Genomic DNA, 25,373 nt, shown 5'->3' with positions numbered 1-25,373 from the left:
AGTAGCCTGAGAGCTGCTCCTTATTTTCCCTCTCACCTAAGCACATCGCAGAATTCAGTGGAGGTAGCTCATTACTTTTCCTCTGGGAGGAGAGTGAGCCATGGAGCGTGCTGCATGGAAGGGAAAGATGGCAAGGTTTTGTGCAGTCACAGTGCCCCTTTTTCAGTATGTTTGCCAAGCTGTCTTTTAATTCTAAATGAACACTGTATAGGAAGTGTAATTCCTCATTATTTTGCCTTCTTTTACATCATACTGTTTTTTTGATCAGTTGTACTGTGGTTGGAAGTTCCAGTTAGTTGCATTTTGGAAATGCGTTTCTCGGAAAATATTCTGTATGAGGTGATTGTTATTTTTACATGGGACATCAGTTTCCTTTTGTATCTTTGCTGTCTGGAGGATGAGATACAAATTCACAAGTCTGGAAGATTAACCCCAAAATCGACTTCAGGATAGGCTGAGTTGATTCAAACACTCCTGGGTCATGCATAACGCAAAACTCTTCTTTCCAATTCTACTTCATGTTAAAAATGAAACCAAACCCACCCAGCCCCCATAAAAATCTCCAACAAAACCCGACAAACTTTTTCAAACACAGAATCCATCCACCGTTTGGCTTTGGATAGTATTTGCTGTAGAGAAATGGTGTTTGGGGGTGGAGGGGGGAAGTCTTGGAGGTATGAAAGTAAGAAGTGGTGTTCACTTGGTCAAATGACTCAATTTTCTCCACTGCATGAGACTATGATGATTAAGAATAGCTGGTATTGATTTCCTACTTGGCAAGTAACTCCTGCTCTTCCTGGAGACAGTCCTGCCCTTTAAAGCATATTTTGAAATTAACCATGACCCTTTGTAACACTTATTTCTGTTGATCTCATTCAATGTATGAAATGTTTGGGGTTTTTTTCTTCAGTATGTAGGTTTGATATGTTGTCATGTACATTGGTATATTTCCCTCTTTCCATTATATACTTGGGCATTTTCTCTTGTTGCTTCTGTGGTTATTTTACTTAATGTGAAGGAGAGGGAAGTATTTTTTGAAAATTAGGGAAAAATTGGTTTAAGACCTCAGAAAGTACCATGGGACTTGATCATCAGTTTAGAATGAGACTACTTTTTAAAGGAGCTTGAAAGTGATACCTCCTCTGGATTTCACAGTTTTGGTACCCTTTTTAACTGAGTTCTGTGTGACTGAGATGGTTTTAGTTACTCACTGCATATTTTGTCCAAACATTCTTACCCTTTCAATTCTGAGAAATAATTCTGCAGAACTGAATGGAGTTGTTCTTACAGCAAAACCCAATCTGAATTGACTGTTATTTTAACCAGCTGCTATTTAATTGCTCTTTTAATTGTATTTTAATTTCTTCCAAAGCACTGATGTCTTTCATTGAACCACCTGCTCTATGCAGTTCCAGCTCTTGAGGGAACAGCAATATCCATTACACTACAAGACATGCCTTTCTATTTCCTTCTACATATGCCAGAGCTAAGTTCTGCTTTGTTGTCCCAGGCTATGAACTCAGATTTTGTAGCCTAATACATGTCATAAACATGTTGCATACTGTTAGATATCAAACACCAGATACTGCTGCACTTTTTTTAAACCCATGCTTTTATGGCTTCCAAGTGGAACTGAACTTAGCTCAGTTCCTGCTGTGAGTTCCAGGCCTTAAAACAATCTTCCTCTGTAGGTTTGTATATTCAATATGTTCTGTGTGGGCCATACGCTCTGATGGAGCCTGGGAAAATACGGACTTCTGATTCTCAGGGACTGTCAAAATTATGTGATAAGATATACACTTAATATATGTTGTGGTAGAAAGATTAAGTGGGTGTGCTTTATGCTCTGCCCATTGCCCAGTTGTATGGTGGCCATTATAAGCTAAAACAAAACAAAACATAAATCTGGGTCCTCTGGTTTGATAGCTGGGAGGATAAAGTATCCATAAAGCAGATAGTAGAGACAGAAGGGTACAGAAGTCTTTGTTTCCAACCTGAAACATACTGTTGTTTCCATTTCCCTTCTACCCCTGGTTTTTTTCTGAGGCATATTAATACAGCAGTATTGTATGTGCTCTTAAGTTCTGAAACATCATCCTTCAGATTGTCGACGGCCGAATCTATAACGCTCGGTCTCTTTCTCTGCTGGAGATCTACTGCCATTACAGCTTTCAGTAACTACACACAGATGCAGCTTCCACAGTGTGTGATCCTCATGTAGACAGATAACGTTCCTTTTAAAACTGGAGGATAAAACATAATTTATAGGTCACGATCGCTACATCAAACACTTGCACCAGGCACTGACTGCATTGCTGCAAATCCTTTTCTGAAAGATTAGTGTAGCCTTAATGCAGTCCCCAGTATTGATGATTGTTCCCTATTTACTTTTGGTTTGCTTTCTTAGAAGTCAAAATTGGAGTCAGTAAGACACACTACTGCCAAAGCAGATGCAGTTCATCTGTTTCCATCCTATAAATATAGGAGCAGTTTGTCTGCAAGTTCGATGGTGGTACTACATGAGTGGGATACTGGCTGTGATCTGCCAGGAGTAGTTGCAAATGAGCACTTGGGACAACATCCTCCAGTACTTTCTAGAGGTATCTCCTTTGTATATGGATCAAGACACCTTTGTGTTTTGTCTTGCATTGAAATGCAGTGATTAGCAGCAATAATTAATATTGCTTATGCTACTGCTTTAGGTAGTGTATTTATAGGTTTAAGTTAATTAACATGACTATGAATTTTGCTTGGCGTTTATTGGAACTTAGATGGTGCTGTCTGTGCCTCTAAGTCTTGTTGGTCTGGGGCTTTGGAGGCGATGGTTCTTGAGTTTGCTGTATTATCCTGGTGTCGTAGCATACTGTCAAGGCTTTCAGGCTTGTGCAGTCTAATGGAAAGAGACTCCTCAGTATTTGCATGTGTGAAAATTTGTTTAATGTGGATATTGCTGGCTACCTGTTAGTGATGAAAGCAGCTGTTGTGGGAACGGGTTGGTTAAAACAAACCAACCATCCCAGCATTAGTAACACAAGTGAGAAGACAACAGAGGCATACAAATACTTCCTCTAGCTGTAAAGGTAATACTAAAAAAAAAAAAAAAAAAAAGCTAAAAGTAAAAATCCTTGATTCCAAAACTTCATGAATTAAAGATCTTTTACAGTGAAGTTTTAAAGAATGTACTGCAACTTTGAGCTGTTAAGTACCAGAAATAGGAAGAAAGCATAATTTATTGGAGTAAATTCCTTTCACCTTGAAAATTGAAGGTGGGAAGTCCATAGTAACTTGTATTATTGGAGCCTATGTCATAAAAAAATAGAATTAAATGTGCATTTCATACACTTTCTACAAAATGAATTTTGCTTAGATACAGAAATCACTTTGATTAAAAGAATTTCATCACAGTGGAGAAAAAAAGGAAACTAGAATGTACCTACAATTGAAATTAATCTGCTTTCATTATGTAGTGTTTCTACTGCAAATCACATAATAGCTACATTAGGGAAATGTTGAAAGCAGAGACTGTTGTAATCTTAAAATCTTTAAAAAGTTACCAAAATACTTTTAATTACATGAATTCTAGGCTCCTTAATGGTGGTTTTCTATTGATAATTGAGATCATACAAGGAAGGTTTTGAATGAGGCTGTTGACTGTCTATAAAGTTTACTCTTGTGCACAACTGGAAGTACAGACGAAGCCTGTGATCAGAACTGGATGGCATTCTTGGGTGAATGGTCCAAGATTGTCCTTGCACATCTCTGAGCCAGTCCTAACATTTTTGCACCTCCCTTCAGATTTTATTTTTAACTAGAAAGATTTTACCTCACTGTTACCATTATAAATTCCTGTAGGCTCCAGGCTTCTCCTCCCATTTCCCTTTGCTTTCAATGCTCATTGACTTCTCAAGAACAAATTCCCCTACTCTGCTTCCTTTTTTAATAGTACTACAAGTAAAATGAATCATTCCTGTGAGCATATATGCGTTTGTGAAAGGAATTAATTGCATGTGAATTTCTGACCACTATAAACTCCCTGTGTCTTGTCCAGCTCACTAATTCTGGTTCTACCACTATTACCTATTTTTTCCAGGACTAAAATTAACAGCCAACACTGTTTAACAGCCAACCATTTGAAAGTTATTTTAAGAAGTGGTAAGTCTTTAGGTAGTGATAGATTTAGTATGCACTATGTTACTGATGCAATAACAAGAAGAATGTCTTGGATTGGAGGCGACGGCCTTTGACTGTATCCATGTGGCTTCTCAGTAGAGCATCCAAGCCACATGATACTGGTCCTTTATTTCTTTGGCTTTAACTTTTTTTTTTTTTTTTTTTAAGGTACTATGCTCAGTGGTGGATAGAAATTTAAAGTGCTTCTTACTCTTTCTATACAAGGTTCACTCTTAGCATTGGCCACTTCCATTCCTATCTGTTCTTTACCCCTAGGGTTATCTTCGGCTGTGTGTTTAGTGGGTTTCCTCTGACAGTTGATTTTGTGTATTCATTTAGTTGTAAGTTCAATATGCTTTTGGTAAGTATAGTGATTTATGTTAAAGCTACCTAGCAGCATCCACAGCTTTTTCCTGTGGTTCTGCTATGATAGATTTTCCTGGGGTGAGCTATCAGCAGCAGTTGAATAAGAAGCTAGTGAAAGACTGTAGCCTCTCAGAGGTCATACCAAATATGTGGATGTGCCACCCAGAGGCTCTATAGAACATTTTCTCAGCAGCAGTGCAAATTCTGTTGCTTCCTTGTTTCTAAGAGTGTGAGCATGAAGTTGTTTGAATAATGCGTGGATGACCAAAGTTAAGTTTCCTCTTATCCCTTAAGAGCATTTTAATCATAAAACTGTTAACTGACTTGGGGTAGGACATCATTTCTCCTCTTGATGTTTCTCATCTTTGCCTCTTGATGTCTGTGTACTGTCATTGGAATGGCTGTTGGGGCACAGTTTGAAATAAAATTTAAAGTCAAGGGGCTGGGCAGAAGTAATTTTGTTTCTCCTTACTTGCCTTCTTAATGGCTACTTTTCTAGAAGGCATAAGCAAAATGCAACAATTCTGAAACAGTGACCATCTTCCTATAAAATAAGTATTCACTGCATCATTCACCTGATAAGCATAAGATCAGGCTCGAAGTCTTTCTAATTCAGGCCTGAGATTTCAACTTTGAAGGTGTATTGTAGATGGTACATTACATTACATGCTATATAAAATAAACATAAAAATATATAAAACCCCTTAAAAACAGATGTTTAATTTCAAAATAGTTAATTTGACTTCTTGAATGAAAAAGCAAAATTAAAAAAACCCCCATAACTAAAAACCATCATAACTTTTCTTCAGTATAGCATAAACTGTCTTAATTCTCCTGTCATGAAGCAGAAGGATAGAGACAAGAAAGACTTTTCCATTTTAGGAATCCTACTGGAGGTCAGTTTTTCTGGGCAGGAAAATCCGAGCCGGTGAATCTGATAAGCTATTGCTGTGCCACCTGTTCAGACTTGCATTTTACAATGCCTAGTACCACAGGTCTTGCCCTTTCTCTTAAAATCTAACTTTTCCTTTCTATAACGTGATACTGGCTTATTTGAATTGAATATCGTGGCTCTGTAAAAGTGCAGCAGTTCTGTCAGACTATTGATTCTCATCACGTTGAAGGTGCATGCCAATGCTTCCAGTAGCTGCTGGATTGAATGCATGTGACAGAACACGGAAAGGAAGGGATCAAAGAAACATGTCAATTGCCAGATAATGTTTTTCTGTCTGAGCTTATTTTTAGGTTTGCAGTGACCAAGTAGATCATGTGTTTTTATTCATGTAGCCATATCTTTATGCTCTTCTGTTTGACATGTTCTGGAGATGGAACAAGACAAACTTCAGATGATAATGGAAACAAGATGTGCAGAAATGGAAGTTAGGGGAAGGGTAATGCCTTTTGGTTTGGAAGGATTTATGCAGTTGGCTTTGTTTTCTCTTTTCTCTTTTTATCAGCTTTAAGCTAAGCAAAGCTGAAGATTTATATAACGTACAGCTCTTTTATTTCATGTCAACAGTAAAGATCAAAAAGCAGATTGGCATTTTGAGGAAAAGCCCTAATGCCATGCCCTGAAATAAGAATTACATGATGAATTAAAACGTGTAGGACACTGAAATAATGTGTTTTAGTTGTGGGGTTGGGTTGTTGATTTTTTTGCTTTAAAATTCAGAGGTAACTAGCTTTCTTTGGGCAGTGCTCATATGGAAAACTCAGGGGCAGAAAGAATTCTACCTTGTGAATCTCAAGTGAAAGAAGCATTGCCATGTCAGCATCATTCCTTTCAAGTGTGCATACCCATACGTCTTTGTATGCAGTTTAGCTAGCAACACTAGAGCCGTTAGTATAAATCCTCAAGATGTTCAAGTTCTTGTCTTTATCTGTATTTCTTCATCTTTTGTCAATGTGGCATGCTAAAATTGATGACAGAATCATCTTTGTCTTTCTGGCACTATTTTTTGCCTTGGCCAGTCATATTTCAATTCCCAGCTTTCTGCATAGGTCTCTTGCACAGGTAACTTTATTTTGGGAAGGGAGGAAAGAAATTCTTCAGTGTCTCTTGCTTTACAAAGGAGGGCATTTCTTTTCTGTGATGTTTGAATCCGATCATAAGCAGTAGCAGTGCTTGCAGGAGGACTGTGTTTACTGTACAAAAAAAATGGGATTCAGGTATTTCACTGTCAGCTGTGTGGGGTACCAGCACTCTCAGTATCTATTTCTGTGCATGATAGCACAATGATACCCTTATTAGACTTTGGTAGTATGTTCATTCTTTATATGACAGTTATTTAACATACTCATGAAACTATTTGGGAAACACACTCATGTGCCAGTTTCAGATCCTCTGCAGAAATAAGAACTGTGGAAGCTCTTATGCTTTGATTTCAGAGTGAAGGATGAGCAAAAATTTTACATTTGTGCATTAGTTTTCTTTCAAGTACATTCTCAGATAAAATGGCTCAAAACCAGCAGCTGTTCTTCCTGTCTTCACCAGTGACAGAAATTGCTGCTGAATACAGCTAGGTTACTGCCTATCCTGATTGGTTTGGTTTGGATTTGGGTTCTTTTCTTTAAATCACCATCAACACCAGCAGCAAAACATTACATACAGGAGAGAAAATTACAGGCAGAGTAGATAACTTTTTAGGAAAAATCCTTGTGGATCAGTTTTGGTAAAAGCTTGTCATGACCATCTGAGCTACATGTGATAACTTACAGGTTGGCAAACTTAACATCCCGAGGGGATCCAGACCAGCTGCTGGTGATAGTCATCGATGGTGGCTTGATTTTATTTATTTTTTTAATCTAAAGTTTACTTATCACTGATCTTGTGTACAAAAGTAGTTGTGCTGCTTTTTTATAATTTTACTGGTTTCTTTGAAAAGTAACAATATTTCATTGATACCCATTTAGATTTGTTGCAGAAAAGCATGCATAGGATTGCTCTACAGAGAGACTAAAAATGAGGATTTCAAATAAATTTAGTAGTTATAAATGCAAAGTATTACATTACTTTTTTTTTTCCTGTATTAGCTTTTAGATATGTTAGTACATTGCATATTCTTAGATTCCTTCCTGTAATGAATATCCCACTAATTTGTAATTAACAAACTACGTTCTGGATAGTTCCTGAAGTCTCTGTGGGCACTTTTGGTGTTTCACTCCCTTCTCCTTCATTCTCATTTTTTGCATATAACATCTCCACATAAGGGTTTTTGCACATCAGTTGCGAAGTCTTGCTAGTATTCAATGAGGGATGGGGACCGTATGCATAAAGGCCACATAACAAAACTGAGATGCAGCACAAAGTATGTCTTTTTATCATCTTGTAGGCATTCAGAAGTAGGGCTGCAGTTTTGAGGTTGCATACCAGGTTGTCCAAGGCGTGCTTTAGGACAGCCTGTAGCCTAGTCTAGAGATTAAGTGCAGATGAGAGAACATTCTTAGTTCTGGAGAACTTGGCTCATGAGGAAAGAGTGTTGATGTCATCTTCCGCTGCGTAAAGTCTACTCCAAAGTGTTAGCCTTAATTTTCATTAAATATTTTTGTGATCGGCCTGACCTCTCAATTTGATTTTAAGCCAGAAAGTTTTGTATATCCTGCTAAGATGTATTCATTACCCCACCACTTCCTCTGCAATACTCCAGCGTCCCAAGAAATGGAGACCAGGTGGAGAGCTTGACAGAGTTGGCTTCTTCTCTTATGTTCCTAATGAGGCCAGGGGTGTGTTCAATAGGCCAACAAGGGAGTTTTGCAGTCCATTAGCAAAAGATTCTTGGAAGATAGTTCTCCAAGATCTGTGGCTGGAATAACATGGTTTATAAGAGTTGCCAAGTGCCTTCAATACAGAGCTGAAAGGAACCTGTGCTGCGCGTTGGGATCCCAGCTAGGCTTCATGCCATGGAAATGCAGAACAAAATGAAGGTTAAAACTGAAGTCAACTGAAAGAAACTGGTGGTTATGAAACATCAGAGTAAAAGAGAGCAATAAGGATATATATCGTGACAATGAATTACTGAAGCATGGCTGCATTGACCGTGAGCAGGTATTACATAGTAAAGGAACTTATAATATCATCAAAACAGAAATAAGAAGAGGCAGCTCCTGTGAAACTGAATTTTATTTGGCTTTTGATTTTCCTTTGGAGCTGCTCTCATAAACTTGCAAAGTGCTATTAGTGCTAATAGGAGGAAACCCTGGTACATCAGCTGTGATTTATTTTTTTTTTAACTGGTTCTTTTTGCTAGGATAGTATGGCATCACAGAATCAGAAAATGTTCTTTCAACAGTGTGGAGATGTGCAAAACCACGGGGCTGCCTTCTTTTTGTTGTTGTTGTTGTTACAAATGTAAAAACGGGTATAGTCGCTCTAATCTTGTATTTGGATTTTTCTGAAGCTTCTTGTCCACCCCTCAGAAAGTGAAGACAGTTTACAAGCTGTAAGAGTGAGAATTTGCACATTGACGTAGAAATAAAACCCTGAAACTGGTGCGCATACATGGGATACTTCTGATAAACAGCTGTTGGACATGTTTGTGAATGCAGGTGGACAGTGACATACTTTTGACTTCTGACAGTCTAACACTAAAATCTAATCCACTGCATTTTAACAATATTTGTGGTGTATATTGGCATTACACACTGTTTTAGGTGACCTGTGTTGGATTAAGGTGGCCTGAACTAGTCAAAAAGCTGGCTTGGTGCAATCAACAAACACTGTTGAAGGGAGACGTTATTCAATTAATTTGGCTTGGTTATAGTACAATTAGGCAGATTTAATACTTTCTGAGTCTTGCTTTCCCTGAAGCAATACATTCGCAGACACTAGATTTCTTGTTCTCATTTCCTAGAGAACTGAGAAAGGTTTTGTTTCTTTGTTGTTGTTGTTTTTTCTTAAATCAGGCACATTTTTTTCCCCAGGTGGTGTTTGAGGGTAGAGGTAGAGATGGAAATAATTGAAACAGTAATTCCATCTACAGGTGTAGATGGTCCACAGGGGTAGACACTACTGATTTGGCCTTGATTTACGGAGGGATTGTTGTGGGTTTACCTTACATGGCTGTTTAGTAATTTCTAGTTAGAGCAGCTGTTCTAATGTATGTGAAAGACACTGTAACAGAGAAGGAAGGAGTTGCGGGCTGTGGTACATGCTCTACAGCCTTGGCACTGCTGTCTGTACCAACGTGGAGATGTATTTTGGTGACACTAGCCTGCAGTGACATCATCCTAAGTTTGTATGACAACCCATGTTAAAATCTCTCTCCTGTAATAGCGAGACCTTTCTTTTTCAACATACTATTATTTCTTTGGTATCTGCTGCTGTGGTATGCCACAGGGAATAGTGAAGATTTGAATAATTTTCCTCTGACTTTCTTTTAATGCTGTTAGACTGAGATTATTGAATCTGGGGGGGTTGGTGTGCTTTTTTGTTGTTCGTCCAGCTTCTCCTCTGTGTAATCTTTTCCTGGCCTTTCTTAATGTGTCAGGTGTGTTAACCGTAATAATGAAACTACTATTAATGAAACCATCATAATAAGGCCTACAGCCTATTTGGTTTGTAACAAATGGTTCACCGACACTTTGTAGCTGGCAGCTTCTCTGCTCTTCCTGCTACCCCCAGCCTCTTCTGGCTTCTGCAGCTGTCTCTTATGTCCCCCTCTGTTCCTGGCTGGGCAATTCTAGCAGTTTATTGGCCTTGAGGAGGGTGTATAGTCTTGGTGCCTCCTTACAAGCTGATGAAGAGGCACTCTGGATGGAGGTGCAGAAAAGGCAGGTTGTTCCACAGTGGCATATAAGTAACATTTCAGATCTGCCACCATCAGTGTTGGAGATTGACCATGTGCCTTAAATCAGTAACTTTTCACAAGAACTCTTGAGGTGGGAATAGGTTAGGTTTATTACTTGCTTTTGTAGTGTGGATAGCAAGACCATTCCTATTAACATCCAGTTTACCCGTAGCTCCTGTGGTGAGGGAGCATTCCCTGACAATTCGTGGTAGTAAGTTCCTGCTGCTGCGCACAATGTAAAGTGATTTCAACAAACCAGAGTTTTTGTTGAAAGCAGTTTCCTTCCCTGCATAAACTTCTAATGTGAAACACTCTTAAGAAAGGGTTACAAAAAAAAGCCCCAAAACATCCCTCTTTCAAGGTGAGTCTAGGCATTTACGTGTGACTTCCTTTTCTACTGTTTCTTACTTCATTTGCTCACATGCCATTTCTAAAAGGTCAGTATTTACCAAAAGTTCTTAAGCAGCTTAAACCAGGTCAGCTGGGCAATGCTATCTGCTAGAGGTAGCTGAACAGTTTCTGTCCTCTATATAGAGGATTATCAGGGCTGATGCTGACTTTTTAACCACGGAGCTTGAATGTAAAAGCCTGTTTTGAACATTTCCAGCACTGAAATTTTGCGCTTATGCTTTTAATGTGATCTTTGGGATCTGAGTGACTACAGAAATCCTATGTTACCTATGTTGAGATCTTAGAAATGTCCTGAGTTTGCACCTAGTGCTATATAGCAACTCTTAATTAAAAGAAAACCAAGAGTGTTATCATTTTCAATAATGAAAAAATACCTCTTGCTAAATATAGTTCTCATAATCCACTAAATATACTGTAAAAATGACATTTTGTGGGGGATTTCAAGTACACACAGGGGAGTACTTAGGTTTCCCGTTTCCATTATTTTTGCCATGTAAAACATATCCCTTTATAATTTTTCTACTGATTTCTCTTCCACAGTTCTTTAGTCATTATGCACCCAGAGATTGCTCTTTGTTGTTGTTGTTTGCTCTTTAATGTAGAAAGCTGGAAAAAGGGTTTATAGAAACCTGTAGTGCAGTTATATAAAATGAATATTTTCTTCTTTGTGCTAGTAGAAGAAACACAATCAATAGGTAAGAACTAATTTGTCTTTTAACGCTCCATGTAGTGCAACCTCATTTATTCTTATTGGCATCTAAGGTCCTGTGCGCATAATTGATCATTTGCATGGTACATTTTAAAGGCCTGTGAAATGTTGCTGGTAGCTTTGATTTCGTCCATCTGGTTCAGTGAGAACAGTGTAACTCAGCACAGCTAAGCTGCAAACTGTAGGCAGTACCACTGCTCTACTGGAAACCAGCGCGCATCCCTTTCAGTTAATAGTGATTTCCCTTTAGACTTGCGGCCAGTAAAGGCCTTTGACTGGAATATACATTGTTTTCAGGTGTATCCACCTTGAAATCAGTTACAGGAAATTTCCTGTCACAGTTTCTAATTGACTTCTCTTACAAATCATATCTGCATAAATGAGGACTAACTTCGGTCATCTCAACAGCATGTTGCTTGCGAGAGATCAGAGTTGATGATTTTCCTGCGTGACTTGGACCATTGATACTATGAAGCTTATTTCTTCTTTAACAATATTTTTGTGCAGGGATTAAATCACTCCTGAAACTGAATGTAACAGAGATTTAGTTTTTATTTCCGACTACAAAATTTACAAGATTTTGCTTACATGATATGCAATATAAAATAAGAACCTTCATCCCTTACCAAAAGTAGAGTAAGTCTAAAGATTTTTATTTTAATTATTGTTTTAATACGATTTAGAAGTAAGGAAACGTTGCCAGTAGTACAAGCTTTATAGGAAAAAATGTTGTATGTTCAGTGAGCTAGGCACTTGAGCGCGTTTTGGCTTTGTAGTCATATGATCCATAAAAGATGTTCAGTTTCCTCATTATTATTTTCCCTTCCCGTTGCTACCTCAGTGATGGTACATGCAGGCAGAAAATACTGCTTCATTTGGGCTTTGTAATTTCACATCCTGAATGCCTACAAAGCATGCTGGGGGTTTTGTGCACGTGTGATGATGAAAAGGCTTACAGTTTCTTAGTAAATGATTATGATGTGGAAAGGAAAGGGCTGTGGCACAAAGGTATTCCATCCGCATTTCTTGAAAATAGTTTCTTGGCAAAAACTGTAATAAAGTAGAAGTCCCTTAACCGTGAAGCATGTTTGATTTGTGTTAGCAGTAATTGTATGCATGCTGCTTGTCAATGCCTGTTCTCACATATGGTATAAAACTAAAACATTGCTATCTGAAGAGTTCTTCATTTTTGCTGATGTCCTCATTTTGTTTGAGACGTCGTTTATTGGGGCAGCATGTAAGGCACAGTGAAACTTTCACGATGAAACCTGAAACTGGATGAAACAAACCTGAAGGCTGGATCAAGTTCACAAGAACATTTGCTGAGGTTTGTAAGTCTGGGTTGAATTTGCAGCCAATCTGTGCTCACTTTCTGTGCATTGAAAGTACCACAAGAAATGTATTGATTTCATATGATTTCAGCCTTCAGTCATTTCACACCACTGGTGACTTCAGTAAAAGCTGGACACTGCTTGCTCAAACTCCAGTGGAAGTGCACTGAGGCCCGTGTAAAGGGATTTAAAAAGTCAGCTGCGATGAGTGGTTTGACAGTATCATCGTGTAGAAAGGAGACAGAAAGCAAGAGACTTTCATGTTCCCAAAGGCATGAAAAGGAAAGGCAGGAGTAGGCAGGATCTTTCATCACACTTCAGAAGCTCCCTTTTAGTCATGACCGGGCTGCAGTGCAAGTGTCAGGATCAGACTGTTCGTGCAAGGTGGGGCTTTTGTTGATAGGGACGAGAGAGGACAGGGAAAGGCCAATGAGCGAAAGTGAGGATAGCTTCCCCTTGCAGGTACAAGCATGGGGATTTTGTGGAGGGTTTCTTCTAGTGGGGAAAACGAGGGAGAATTTTTAAATGTGAGATATGAGTGTTTGGGGGAAATAAAATACTGGATCAGCTGAGTTACAGGATGACTGAAACATACAAAGAAAGGAGAATTCAAGGGATGGGATACACAAACCAAGTTCAATGTGGTGGGTGGGGGCCAGTATTTCATTTTGGCAATTAGTGAAGCGTGGCACTATATTTCTCATCGAAGGGTTATTTCTGGATTGTGTTGAGTAGATGTAAAAAGAAAGCTTCCTATTTTGAATTGTCTCTAGTAAATGTAGTCTTCTCACTGCTGGGCATCACTTACAAACATTGTTTCCTCATCCTTAGAAGATACTTGCTGATACTGGTGCTTGCAGCTCTCCCCTGTGAGCACTATGTCAAAGGAGGCTGCTCATGGATGCATGTTTGAATATCTAGGACTTGGCATCATTCTTCTGAGGTGATGCCACTAACAAATAGTTCCCTTCTTATTTCTCTGTCAACAGTGCTGAAATCAAAGTAGCTAGCACTCGAAGCTGCTGAACTTTGGTTTTAGTTCCAAAGTATGTGGAAATGTATTTGGCAAAAGAAAATTCTATTACAAATAAAAAGTGATCTCCCAAAGCATGTGTAAGAAGCCTGGTTTCTGGGAACCTGGCATATTCCATGCCAGTCAGAGTTGTGGAACCTGCTGGCCAATTTTTACTGAGCTTAACAGCAGGGCAGAAGGTCTTAAAAGTTAGATAAATTAATGTAATCTTCATGTAATAAGTTCTTGGCTGGACAGGCAAGACCCAAATGAATGCTCTGGGTACTGAGGGAAGGGGCTCAGCTGCTAAATGCTGTCTGGCAGCACAGCCCTGGAGCAGCCTTGGTGCAGGAGTTTAGAGAAAGCAGGTTTCCATTATTTTTGCTGGTCATAGGCAATTTGTTTTCTGTCCATATCATCTTAATAGAAAACTCTCTGCAGCTTTCTATTTGGTGCTCTAGCATTTCTCAAAGTACCTCCCAGAACTAATGGTTAGTCCCTGGGGAACTCCCTAAACATCTATGAGAAATCAAGTGCTTTGCTATAATGCCAGCTTTGGTTCAGTGGGAGTTGTAAGGAACAGCATAAGATAGAAGCAGTTTTAGGAGGAGCTTAAAATAAGACTAATCACTCAGATACCCAGGAAACCTCCCAAATTAAATCTTCCAGTTATATCTCTTTGGCCCCCATCTTACTGAATGATACAAAGCACTGATACTGAAGATACAAAGCACTACAGACAAAGGCAGGCAAAGTCTGCGGAGCTGAAATTGGGACTGGGGATCTCATGGTACCCATGACAGAGAACAGTATCTAAAGGGATGAATGCTATCAGTCTTGCACAGTGAGTCTTCAGATGGATCTCTGTGCTTATTTCATATGTAGGCAAAAGTTTTCTGCTAACTTTCAACAACTAGTCCACAGTATCTGAACTATAACCCCAGTTTTCAAGTGACAAATGCTGAAGACTTGGCTAGATAATCACATTTACACCTACGTTTGGGTATCAAGCCTGAAAACTGTACATGCAGAACGAGAGCATACTGGCAAGGCTTTCACATGAGAGTGACAGTTCACAGAAGGTAGCATTCTCATTATCATCTCTGTGGTAAAACTTTGAGGACAAGACTAGATAGTCTCTGAGGAGCAATTCAGCCAAAGCAGCTCAGAGCTGCATGAACTAGTGCCATGTGATTTAAGAAATGTCATGTAGGTTAAGAGGTGTTGACAGGATATCAAAGACTCATTGCTGTGAGGAGGAGCATAGGGTATCACCAGATAGAAGAGAAGAATGAAAGGAGAATAAAGTGGGGCCTACAAGGAGGCCATACTTGCTCTTTACCCCTGTTCACACACTATAACTTTGAGACTAAGAATATGTATCTTTTACACAGTGTCAGTTAAGCTGTAGAGGAAGGGAGGTGTTTTGCATGAAATACCTTCTGTCATACCTCTTTTGTTGAAGACCATTTCAATCACTGTTACTAAAGAGAAAATCACTGACAGGAGCCAAGTTAAGATGAATGTACGCTTTCAGTTGTGTTTATCTCATGTAGGGATGAAATGGGAAACTTTTTTCTGTGGAAATGAGAGGACAAGTATAATAAATGTGCCTAGTAGCATGTGAAATGCTTAAATGTATTTCTCCTTAAATAATGTCTTTTAATGTAGCACAAGGTACAAACTGCTCTTTCCTTGCATCATTTGATTTTTGGGAAAGCTATTAGCAAAAGTATGAAGCTGTGAGTCAAGATGCACAGGTTCTGTTCCCCATCCCATCAATTATCTGCTTCATGATCTGAGGCAAGTCATTTTTCTGCCTCTGTGTCACTTCCTAATCTGCCTGATGCTTTGGCTGACTGTTGACAGATCCCTCCATGTCTATGATAAAAGTACTTTATATCAGACAGGTGGCGTTGTCAACTGCATCATTCTAGTTGGTGTCTGTTCCTGCAGCATATTGAGAATTACAGTTAATAAGCTAATCAAATAGAAGTATGTTAATTTAATTTCAATGAAACAGATGTTACTTTAAATTCCATAATACATAACATAGAGATTAGTTTTTCAAGACTGGACAAGATGGACAATTTAATGTGAATTAAATGCAGAAATTTCCACTCACATAAGTGGTGACTCTGCTGTGGTTTATTAAAGATTTGGTTAGGTTGTTTTGGTCTCAACTTTTCCTACGTGTTTCTTCTGCTTTGGTAGCCTGGTTTAAACAAGAACCAAAACTGTCCAAGTGCTATGTCAAGGGTAGCCTTCCAGTAAAAGCTTGCACAGAAACATGCAGTCCTGACAGCTGTGTGAAAATGTATATGCTGGGAGACATCTTTCAAATTTCAAATTCTTTGTGCTTGGCATTTGTGTCATAGGTTAGATCTGTTGGCTCCCTGAACTTGCCATTTGTCAGAAAATGGGCATTTATAAACTTGAATGTATGGTGTGTATACAGTACAGCTACAACTAGGTTATGTATGCTTCAAAAAATACATTCCAAGGAAATACCAAAATTAGTTTATAGTCTAGTCTCATCTTTTAATTTCTTTTTTTTTTTTTTTTCTAAATGGTGATTGGTAAAAAGCCCACACCTCAAAATGTCATTGTCTGCACTTAATATATTGTCCTTAATTCTGTGGAATTAGTGAGCTTGAAATCCTACTGATAGGAGAATATTTTAGTCCAGATGGCCTCAGCTTTGTGTAATTTACCTTTTAATGTACGGCTTGCCAGCTGGGACAACTTTGCTTTGGGTGAAATTTGCATAGCCATCAGATATTTGTTACATGCCTGGAAAGAAAAGTGGGAGCAAGCTCTGGCTTATGCTAATGCTTTGCTATCACCACATGCTACCACTAAAGCAGCAAAAAAGAATTACACTTTTCATTTGTTCTCGGCAATTAAATTATGAGTCTCTGCCTTATAAAGATTAGATATTTTTCCGTGAGCTCTTTAGTACTGATGAAGCAGCTTTAATCGGGAAATTGTTTCACCTTGTTAAAATACTGCCCTTCTTGTTGAGCAAATTAAGTTATAAAATACTAAATACGTGCACCAGGCATTTCCAGACTTCAAATAAATTTTCAGACAAAACAAACTGAAACATTATGGGAATTCACTTTTTAATGCTTGCTTTTATTCTAGTTCTGTTTTTGTTACAGTAGATTTAAAAGATTAGGCATTACTGGTTCTAAAATAGTGTCACGCTATTCTTGTAAATGTCCCAATAACAACAATAATTAATATCCCCACATTTGCATTTTAAGTCACTCCATTTCCCCAATCACCAATTACTTGGATGTAAAAAATCATTTCTAGTCAAAACTTGGCACAAAATACCTGAATTCCATACTTTTTACCAGATGTAAAAATAAAAGTGGATGAATTCATCCTTTTTTCACCCAGTTAAAGGGTTCAGTGAAGTATGAGTTAAATTTTGTGCTTGTTTTGATAAATGGTTTTCATTTTTGAAAGTTCAGAATGTCTCTGATTACAAAGGGGGGGGGGGGTAAAAAATTAAGAGTTGGAGGTAGAGAGGAAGGGGGATGTGCCTCACAACTGTTCATAACATGAACACTGCTGCCTTCCAGAATGCCAACAGCCTCAGCTCCTTGGTGATGTCAGAGGAAGCCTCACTTTTTACTGTGGAGTACCATATGGAAACAGTCACCATCTCCGTTTGGCCACCATCTAGCTGGGTTTGGTTGCAGGCTATGGTAGGGTGCCGACTGCATCAGTCTCATCAGTCTCAAAATACTTCTGACTGGTTAATTCAGGCCAAGGGCCTTGTCAGAGGTACAGTTGCTTCGCAGTAATGTGTGCTCTTGTCTTTCCTGAGAAAGATAATAAATGTTTTTCACCTACATCCGTTTCTTAGGAAGACCCCGGTTTGCCCAAACCAAAACTTATTACAAAAGCCTATAGTTTCCTATTGAACCTTCTCAAAGGAAACTTCTTGAGCCCAGGGTGAAATTTCTGGATATTGAGAGAAAGACCCATTGAATGATGGATTTAGAATGATACTTGATGAGATGCAAGCTTCATTTTGTTTCACTGTTATAATTTTAGTTTTCATTGGAAGAAAGTTGAGAGATTTTGAGACTGGCAGAAATGGCAAAAACGTTTCAAGCTGTGGGTTAGTGGTCACACAAAGCCCACCAGTGTGCCACCAGAGCCCTACCCTCTGACACTGGGAGTAGGTGGCTGGTTGTGCTATACAGAGCTGAGAGGTGGTTTTCCTGCTCGATTGGCAAAAGTCTGGAGTAACAGTGCTGGATTTATACCAATGAAGCCTGTTTAGTTAGAAAACCTGTTTTCTTCAACCTTGACTTCATGCAAAGATCCCCACTGTCTCTCCCATCAGGGGAATTGCACGGTTGTGACAGATTTCTGTCCAGCAGTGCTGGCTTGCCCAAGGCTTAGGTGTTCAAGTTGCACACAATTCAAGTACACTATTTTCTCTTTGACTAATGTACATTGCTACCACCTTGAAGAGACTAGGACAAACAGTGGTGTGTAATGACGGACCAGGTTTGAAGCCTGCTGTCAATTTGCTGTTCTTATTACCAGCCTGGATTTTTCTAACACTTTGGCTTTGTTCCAAATGGAGTTGGAGTTTCTGGTCTTTGAAAGTGGTATTTTTTGAAAGCCGTAAGTGTGTGGATATATCCTCATGTGTCTGCAGAAGAAGGAGCAGGGAGGGAAGGGAACAGTGTCAGCCTGGAAACTCATTCCCTCTGAACATGTAGAGCAAGGTGCTCTCCCATTCAAGTCCCCACTACTTGCCTTGGCAGAGGACAAGATGCTTGCCCTTGATGGCTGGTCCGCTTCATGCCTTGCATGAAGCAGGACAGAGGTCTACTCAGGCTGTGTTACATTGACACAGTCTTAGTGAGTGTAAAATACTTGTTAATTTAAGTGGATGGGGAGTTAGGCTGATCCTGAGCCTGAAGAAGGGGAAAAAAACCCAACCCTTGCCCTGAATACGTAGATATTGGCATACAGGAACAGACGTATAAAATTTACCACAGAAGTGAGAGTACTTTGCAAGGCAGTGCCCCATCAGAATGACAAAAGAACAGTCATGTTCTGTAACTTGAAACTCAGGATTCCTTCCCATTTCTGTCTCTAGCGGTTAGAGTTCTTCACTCTTGCTAGATTACAAGTCCACGGGGACTTTTAAAACTACTTATTCAGACTTTACTGTTTTGGATGTACAAGAGTTAGTTGCATTAAGCTGTAGCTTGGAAAAAAACTGAAACCATTTTATAGCATTTTTAAAATAACGTTATTAAAGGATAGCATAAAAGATCACAGTTTCTCTCTTTTTACAGCTCTGCTTTGAAAAGATAATAAAGCTACTACACAGGACATGTATTAGGCTGGTGATTAATGTGTCTGTGTGTTATAACTCCGAATACTCTAAAATTTACTTTATATTGGAATGAATGAAAATGTCACATAAACCGCAGAGGAGGAGTACAGTGCTAAAAAAATAATGTACACTAGTCTCTCACTAGGTAACATTTTACATGTATTAGAGCAGGCTAAAGTTTTTTTGCCTTCCGTATGGGGATCTTAAAGTATTTAACATCAAAGGGGAGCTCTGTTTTGATAGAGTAATTGGTAGAGCCTGGGTAATCCTGTTACCCAGACCTTAGCAGGAAACTGGGGCTCTTGACATGCTGGAGAATACAGTGGAAGTTTTAAAGTAGATTTAATAGCTTGGTTTTAAGATGAGATCCAGCATTGAATATCTAATTAAATGTTGTTATTGGGAGGGTGATGCTAAGACAATCTCTTTTTCCTCTAAGGAAGGAAGGATAACTGCCCTCTTCTAGATACTGAATAATTTAGGTTGGAAAGGATCCCAAGAGGTTTTGTAGTCTAGCCCCTGACCCCAGGTAGGGTTAATCTCAGAGTTAGATGAGGTTGATGAGGATCTTGCCTGTTTGGGCAGCCTTTTCCAGTGTCAGGGTGCTCTTGCAAAACATTTTTTCTTCCTACAAATTTGAAATATTCTGTGCTAAAACTTTTCTGTTGACTTTGCCCTTTTGATGTGCGCACACCTCTGAAGAGAGCCAGGTTCAACCTCCTAGCCAGATAAAACCAGCTAGTTTGCTCAGCTTCCTCACATCTTGCATGGTCCAGCCTCTACCATCTTAGTTCTTCCCTGTTGAGCTGGCTCTCACTTATAACTTTCCGTCTTTGCTGGGGTTGCAGAAGTGGATTTTTCCAGATCTGTCCTCACAAGTGCTATGTAGAGGGGAGTAATGGCTTCACTCAGCCTGCTGGCTGCCATTGTCCTAAACGTGGCACAGGCCATCACTAGTGTTCGCTGCAGCCACAATGCTCTGCTGGCTCCTTTTCTGCTCCTTGACCACCAGAGCCCCAAGGTGCTTTTCTGAAGAGCCGCTGTTCACCCACTTAGTGCACAGCCTGTACCTCAGGATAAGGTGGTTCTGTCCCAGATACAAGACTCTGCAGTGGTTTTTGCCACCCAAGAAACTTGCTGGGATCAGTGGGAAAGGCAGTGTCTTTTAGAAGAAAGTGTGCCCTTCAGTGGAAGCCAAAGTTAGGGCTGTGTGAGAGTGCTTGATAAGAGATTTATTAGAAGTACCCAAACTCTGGCGCTGCTGCAGAGGGACTCCACCAGCTGTGGCTTTTTCCAGATCTCCAGGGAAATGTTGCAGATAGGAGAACATTGTGAAAGGAAAGCTGTGGCTTTACAAGCGACCAGTGGGAGAAATTCGATGCCCTCCTATCATTCTCAAGATGATGTCCTGTACTTAGCAGCAATAAAGAGTGTGGGAGAGATGGAGATTGCTGCTGCAGGGCTGTGGTGGTTTTCTTTGAAAGCAGGAGAATGTTGTCACTTGCAAAGGGCTAAGAGTCTTCTCTTCCATCATCAATTCTTTACTAAGAGGTAGCATTTCCTAAGACCTTACTCAATGTGATGATCTGCAGTAGCAGTAGCTCAGGTAGGTATAGATGACTGTAATCTGTCATGTATGGCTGGCTGTTAAACACCACAAGTTGGAGTATCAGCCACCAAATACTCAGTTGCTGACTAACCCAACTTCACATGAGGCATTTTTCTTTGAGTAGCATGCCTCTGAGGGTTTGCTCTGAGAGCGGCTCCGGTAACCTGGTCAGCTTGTCTTCAGTGAAATTTACTTCCATTACAGATACAACCATTAAGTATTTTAATGAGTATATCACTAATAGTTTAAAAACCCATGAAGGATTAAGGGCCATATGTTCTCCCAGGCATGTGAACTTAACAAAAGCAGCATTTTGCTATAAAAACTTTTTTGGTAAGTAGCCACTCCATCCTTTGGCAGAAGCATGATTCCATGCAGCAGATCTGCAGGCGAGGGTGTGTGGTCTCACAGCAGCATGGGAGGAGTCAGGTCAAAGGCAAACTTTTATATTTGCTCTGTGCTACTGAGGGGAAAGGAAGCAGTAAAGCAGAAAGGACTGCCTTCCTTCAGTGCTGGCTCTTTTGGTTTCCCCTTCTGCAGCAGAGGAATCCCCCTCCCTTCTCTGCTTCTCATGTGAGGGCACAGATGCAATATTAGAGAGCCAGCAGAGCTGTGCTAATAGGGTTGAAGTCTAAATGAAGAGCCCATCCTGCAGAGCCGACACTGTAGATTTCATTGCCTGAGATGCATTATGTGGAATACAGATTGTGTTGGATGTATGCAGTATATTGTATATGAAAAATAAATCAAGCAGTGAGGGGAACAGCATGGTGTTTTCTGGACAAATCTGCACTTCTGGATGCCAAACATAATTACAGTAATCTCATATTTAAGGAGTATAAATTGAAACCTGATTTGAGCATAGCCTGACAGTAGACGTATTTTAATTGACACAGCTACAGTTTGCTCTACAAATTCTTCTCTTCACTGTGCATGGATATGAATTGACTGTTTTGGTTGTCCCTTTTGAATGTGTGTAAGCACAAGAGAAAAGGAAACAACATAGTATGTTTAGTGTGATCTATGATGCTAAACTTCCGGATGGATATACTTTCATCAAGAGTGTGAAAGATGCCTAAGTACGTAACTTCCATAGTTCTTTCATACTGAATGGTTTTATACTACCTAATACTTTTGGGTCAGCTATACTGGAGGATATGGAAGTTCTATAGTATTACTATAGTAACTAGTTCAGCTTCCAAAGAACAAAGGGAAACTCTGTTTTTAAGTTAGAAGGCAAAACGGTGTGAATCTTCCAGCCCGGAATCAGGTTCATCTGTTTCAAGTGCCATGGTTGTACTTGTTCCCCTCTAAAGCTACAGAAAACAGCTAGTGTTTCAGCAAAGGAAGCAATTGGGCAACCATTAAAGAGCAGTCAGGAACATTTTCTTTATAGGGAAACAAAGAGTACTTTTAGAGGATGATCACTAAAGGTTAAGTGCAGCCTGAATGAAAATCAGGCCATATAGAACTTGCGAACACTTGATTTCAGTACTTGCTGTATTCATCTGACATACTATTGGCACAAAGATCAGGTCATTATACTGAATTGGCTTATGAAAGAAGAAAGAATGCTGTGCTGAAATATCTTCTTTCAAAGCCTTTTATACTTTCCTCCCCCTCCCCCGCCCTCCCCCCCCCAAAGTTTTTGGAGTTATTTCATTCCATTTGCAGCTGGGATTGCAATCTCCTTGCTTCACTTCAGAGAACCATCGCGTCTGAACCAAATATTCCTCTCTGCTGTGGAACTGTTTCAGTGGCTATGTTATTGGAAGAATGTTAGGCAACTTGATATAGACATTTGAATCTGTTCCATCATCTTGATTTATAAACTGACACAATCATCACAAGTTTTTTATATATACTGAGATAGAGTTGTTGCTCAGCATTTGGAATCATTTAACTGAGCACAGAACTTACAACATAGCCTGCAAGACTGGACAGTATTTTAGTTTTGCTTCATGAGTGTGAATATCGGTTGTCAGTCCAGTAAGGTCTTTATTCCTGCAGTTGGTGATGCTGTGTTTTGTAGGCTCAAAACTGAACAATGAAAGTACAACCTTGGACACAGTGACCATCACAAATACGGCTGTGGACAAAAATTTAGCAAAAAGCTTTTAGGTTTTTTTGTACTTCAGGAGTTTTTCTTAAGCCCACGTCTTAGTTGAACTATTCACCTTTTGGTGTCCACCTTTTGGCGCTCTTTTTTTTCTGACAGAATTCATGGGTTTCCTGTCTGCCCTGTAAGTTTTCTTTTTCTCTTGCTTGCTTCTGTTTATGGTAAGAAAATACACCACAGTTTGCATGTTTATCATTCACTTTGAAATCAGTCCAAAGGATTCATCAATCTTTCGCTTTCTTTGAGAAGATACGGATTTTACCCCACTTCGGAGTAGCAAATGCATATTGGGAATTGATTGAAGGGAAACTTCCCCCTCCCCCTTGTTATTTTTCTCTTCTCCATGGTACACGCACCTCTTTTGCAGGAGCTGATGACATGGGAATGCCGGTTGTCAGAGTCATATAAGAATATCTTCCCAAAATGCAACACATCATCATAGTTTATTTCTTTCTTGTACTGTTTAAACAGCCATATCCTTGGTAACGAGGCTGTAGGAATTGTAGCTCAGCATGCACTCCCCAAATATCTCATTGCGTGCAATTGAGAAAATCCTAAGTAATTTTAGTGGCTAAGTTGTACTTTCAGAAAGAAGTTGTATTACAAAGCAAATATGCATCAGCTGCTTAAATGACAGGGTATGAATAATACTGCGTCCTGCAGAGCCTGATGCTTTTATCAGTTGCAGCCAGCAGAAGGTAGCTGGAATGGAGAGACTAGTGCCAAAATCACAGCAGACTTTTCCAATTTTAAATCTCTAGTGCAACATCTGTGGGTGTGTTGTGAACTTTCTGGATGATATTCTGGTGTAGGGGTCCCTGGAAAACTCTGAGGGAGCTGGAAGATTGAACTGTGCTGAAAAATTTTCAACTCGTTTTTCTCTCTACCTTACTTGTTAGCCTTGTACGTGTATAGCATTTTAATGGAGGCACTGCAAGATGTCACGAGTTTGCAGGATGGTTCTGGAGACTGAGCTGTATTTATCTACAAAACACCTGCATGCACAGACACAAGTGTTTTGCAGAATACTAATCCTGTTAGATAATCTTTGAGGGCGAAAGGGTTACTTGCTTTTCCTGCTTTTGGTACTTACTTACTTTTTGTCTGCCTTAGTAAGTTGCCAAGGATGGATGTCCTGGAGTCTGAATCCAGTTCTCACCTGAAGGTTTTCAGTTCTGGTTAAGGTTTACAGTATGGTGAGGCAACAGGAGGGAGTTCTGTGTGGTTTCAATCCGATTGATGCTCTTCTGTGGAAAGTATCTCAGTTTAGTAAGTTCTTGAAGCAGATAATTCTTTCCCAACACTTGTATGTTTTATATACGTGTTAAAAAGTATATAAATTGTTTCTTGAGTCTTTTTAAAAACAAATGATAGGCATCATACTGAAGAGGAAAAACAAAGGAAGGAAACTCTACTCCTGTAGGTCAAAATTACATTCCTGTCCCCTTCTGATGTGAAATCAGCACTAACCCTACCGGTTCGGGTGACCTGTAAGGTCCGTTAGCAGGAGAAGTCAATAAAATGCATCACAGTTAACAATGTCTTGTTGATCTCCCACGGACTGGAACTGCAGTGGATAATTGTCTAGTCGTGGGAGTTTTGCCATGACTAGCTTTATCATTTTGTCAGTTTGCTAATAGAAGGTCACCAAGGGTACAGAGCATCTGAGATTTACATATGGCAGATAAGAAAGCGTTCTGGGGAGCCTGCTTCAGAGAGGGGCCCAGGCGTTTGTTGCACTTGACACCCATGCTGTGATTCCAGAATTGACAAGAAACGCTATTACGAAGCGGATCTGCCGAGGTAATTAGTATTCAGGGTTGCATTTTTAATCTGACTTGAGTCAGATAATTTATCACAGCAGTAGCAAGCTGTCAGGGTCACACAATAAATACTGATTACGGAAGAATAAAGATTAAGTGCGGCCTTGCAAAAAAATTGGGCCAAGTAATACTTAAGAAACATTTTATTTCAATATTTACCATGCTATTTTCATGTAATATTGGCAAAAAGATCATATGTCTAAAATGAGCTTATTTATGAAAGAAGATAATGCTCTGCAGGAGTGTTTGTACTCAGTAGCTGTTTAAATTTTGAATTTCATTTCTAATTGATTGCAAAGAAATATTAATTTTTAAAAGGTGATTTAGCATGACTGTTCCATTCCTATCACCACCATAATAATTTGACATGTTAAAGAGAGAAATACTCTATCCTGAAGGCAGACCTAATTTGTTAGCATTAGTAAGATACTGCACTTTTAATTTAACACAGCTCTTGTTTTTTATTCACACATGGACAGTTTATGGCACTTTAATTAAAGAGACCCACTTATTAAAATCTGCAACTTTGAAAAATGTTTTTGAAAGCCATTTACAGAGCAGTATGTTAAGGCTTCAGCACTTCCGTATTCACCTATAGCTTTTTAAGGATACAGAATCCTTACGTTTATGAACATAGAATGTTTTCTCGAAAAAAGCTAG

The 25,373-nt window shown here is 39.4% G+C and overlaps 1 protein-coding gene across 1 annotated transcript in view; it reads left to right on the top strand.

Annotated features, from left to right (window-relative positions):
* Positions 1-25,373, top strand: part of JAZF1 (JAZF zinc finger 1) — a 185,048-nt gene that overhangs the window by 97,283 nt on the left and 62,392 nt on the right. The window lies entirely within an intron of this gene.

The sequence above is a fragment of the Strigops habroptila genome, chromosome 1, assembly GCF_004027225.2.
Source record: "Strigops habroptila isolate Jane chromosome 1, bStrHab1.2.pri, whole genome shotgun sequence".
Taxonomy (NCBI): Eukaryota; Metazoa; Chordata; class Aves; order Psittaciformes; family Psittacidae; genus Strigops; species Strigops habroptila.
The sequence above is the reverse complement of the archived record's forward strand: the minus strand, read 5'-3'. Positions and strand labels throughout refer to the sequence as shown.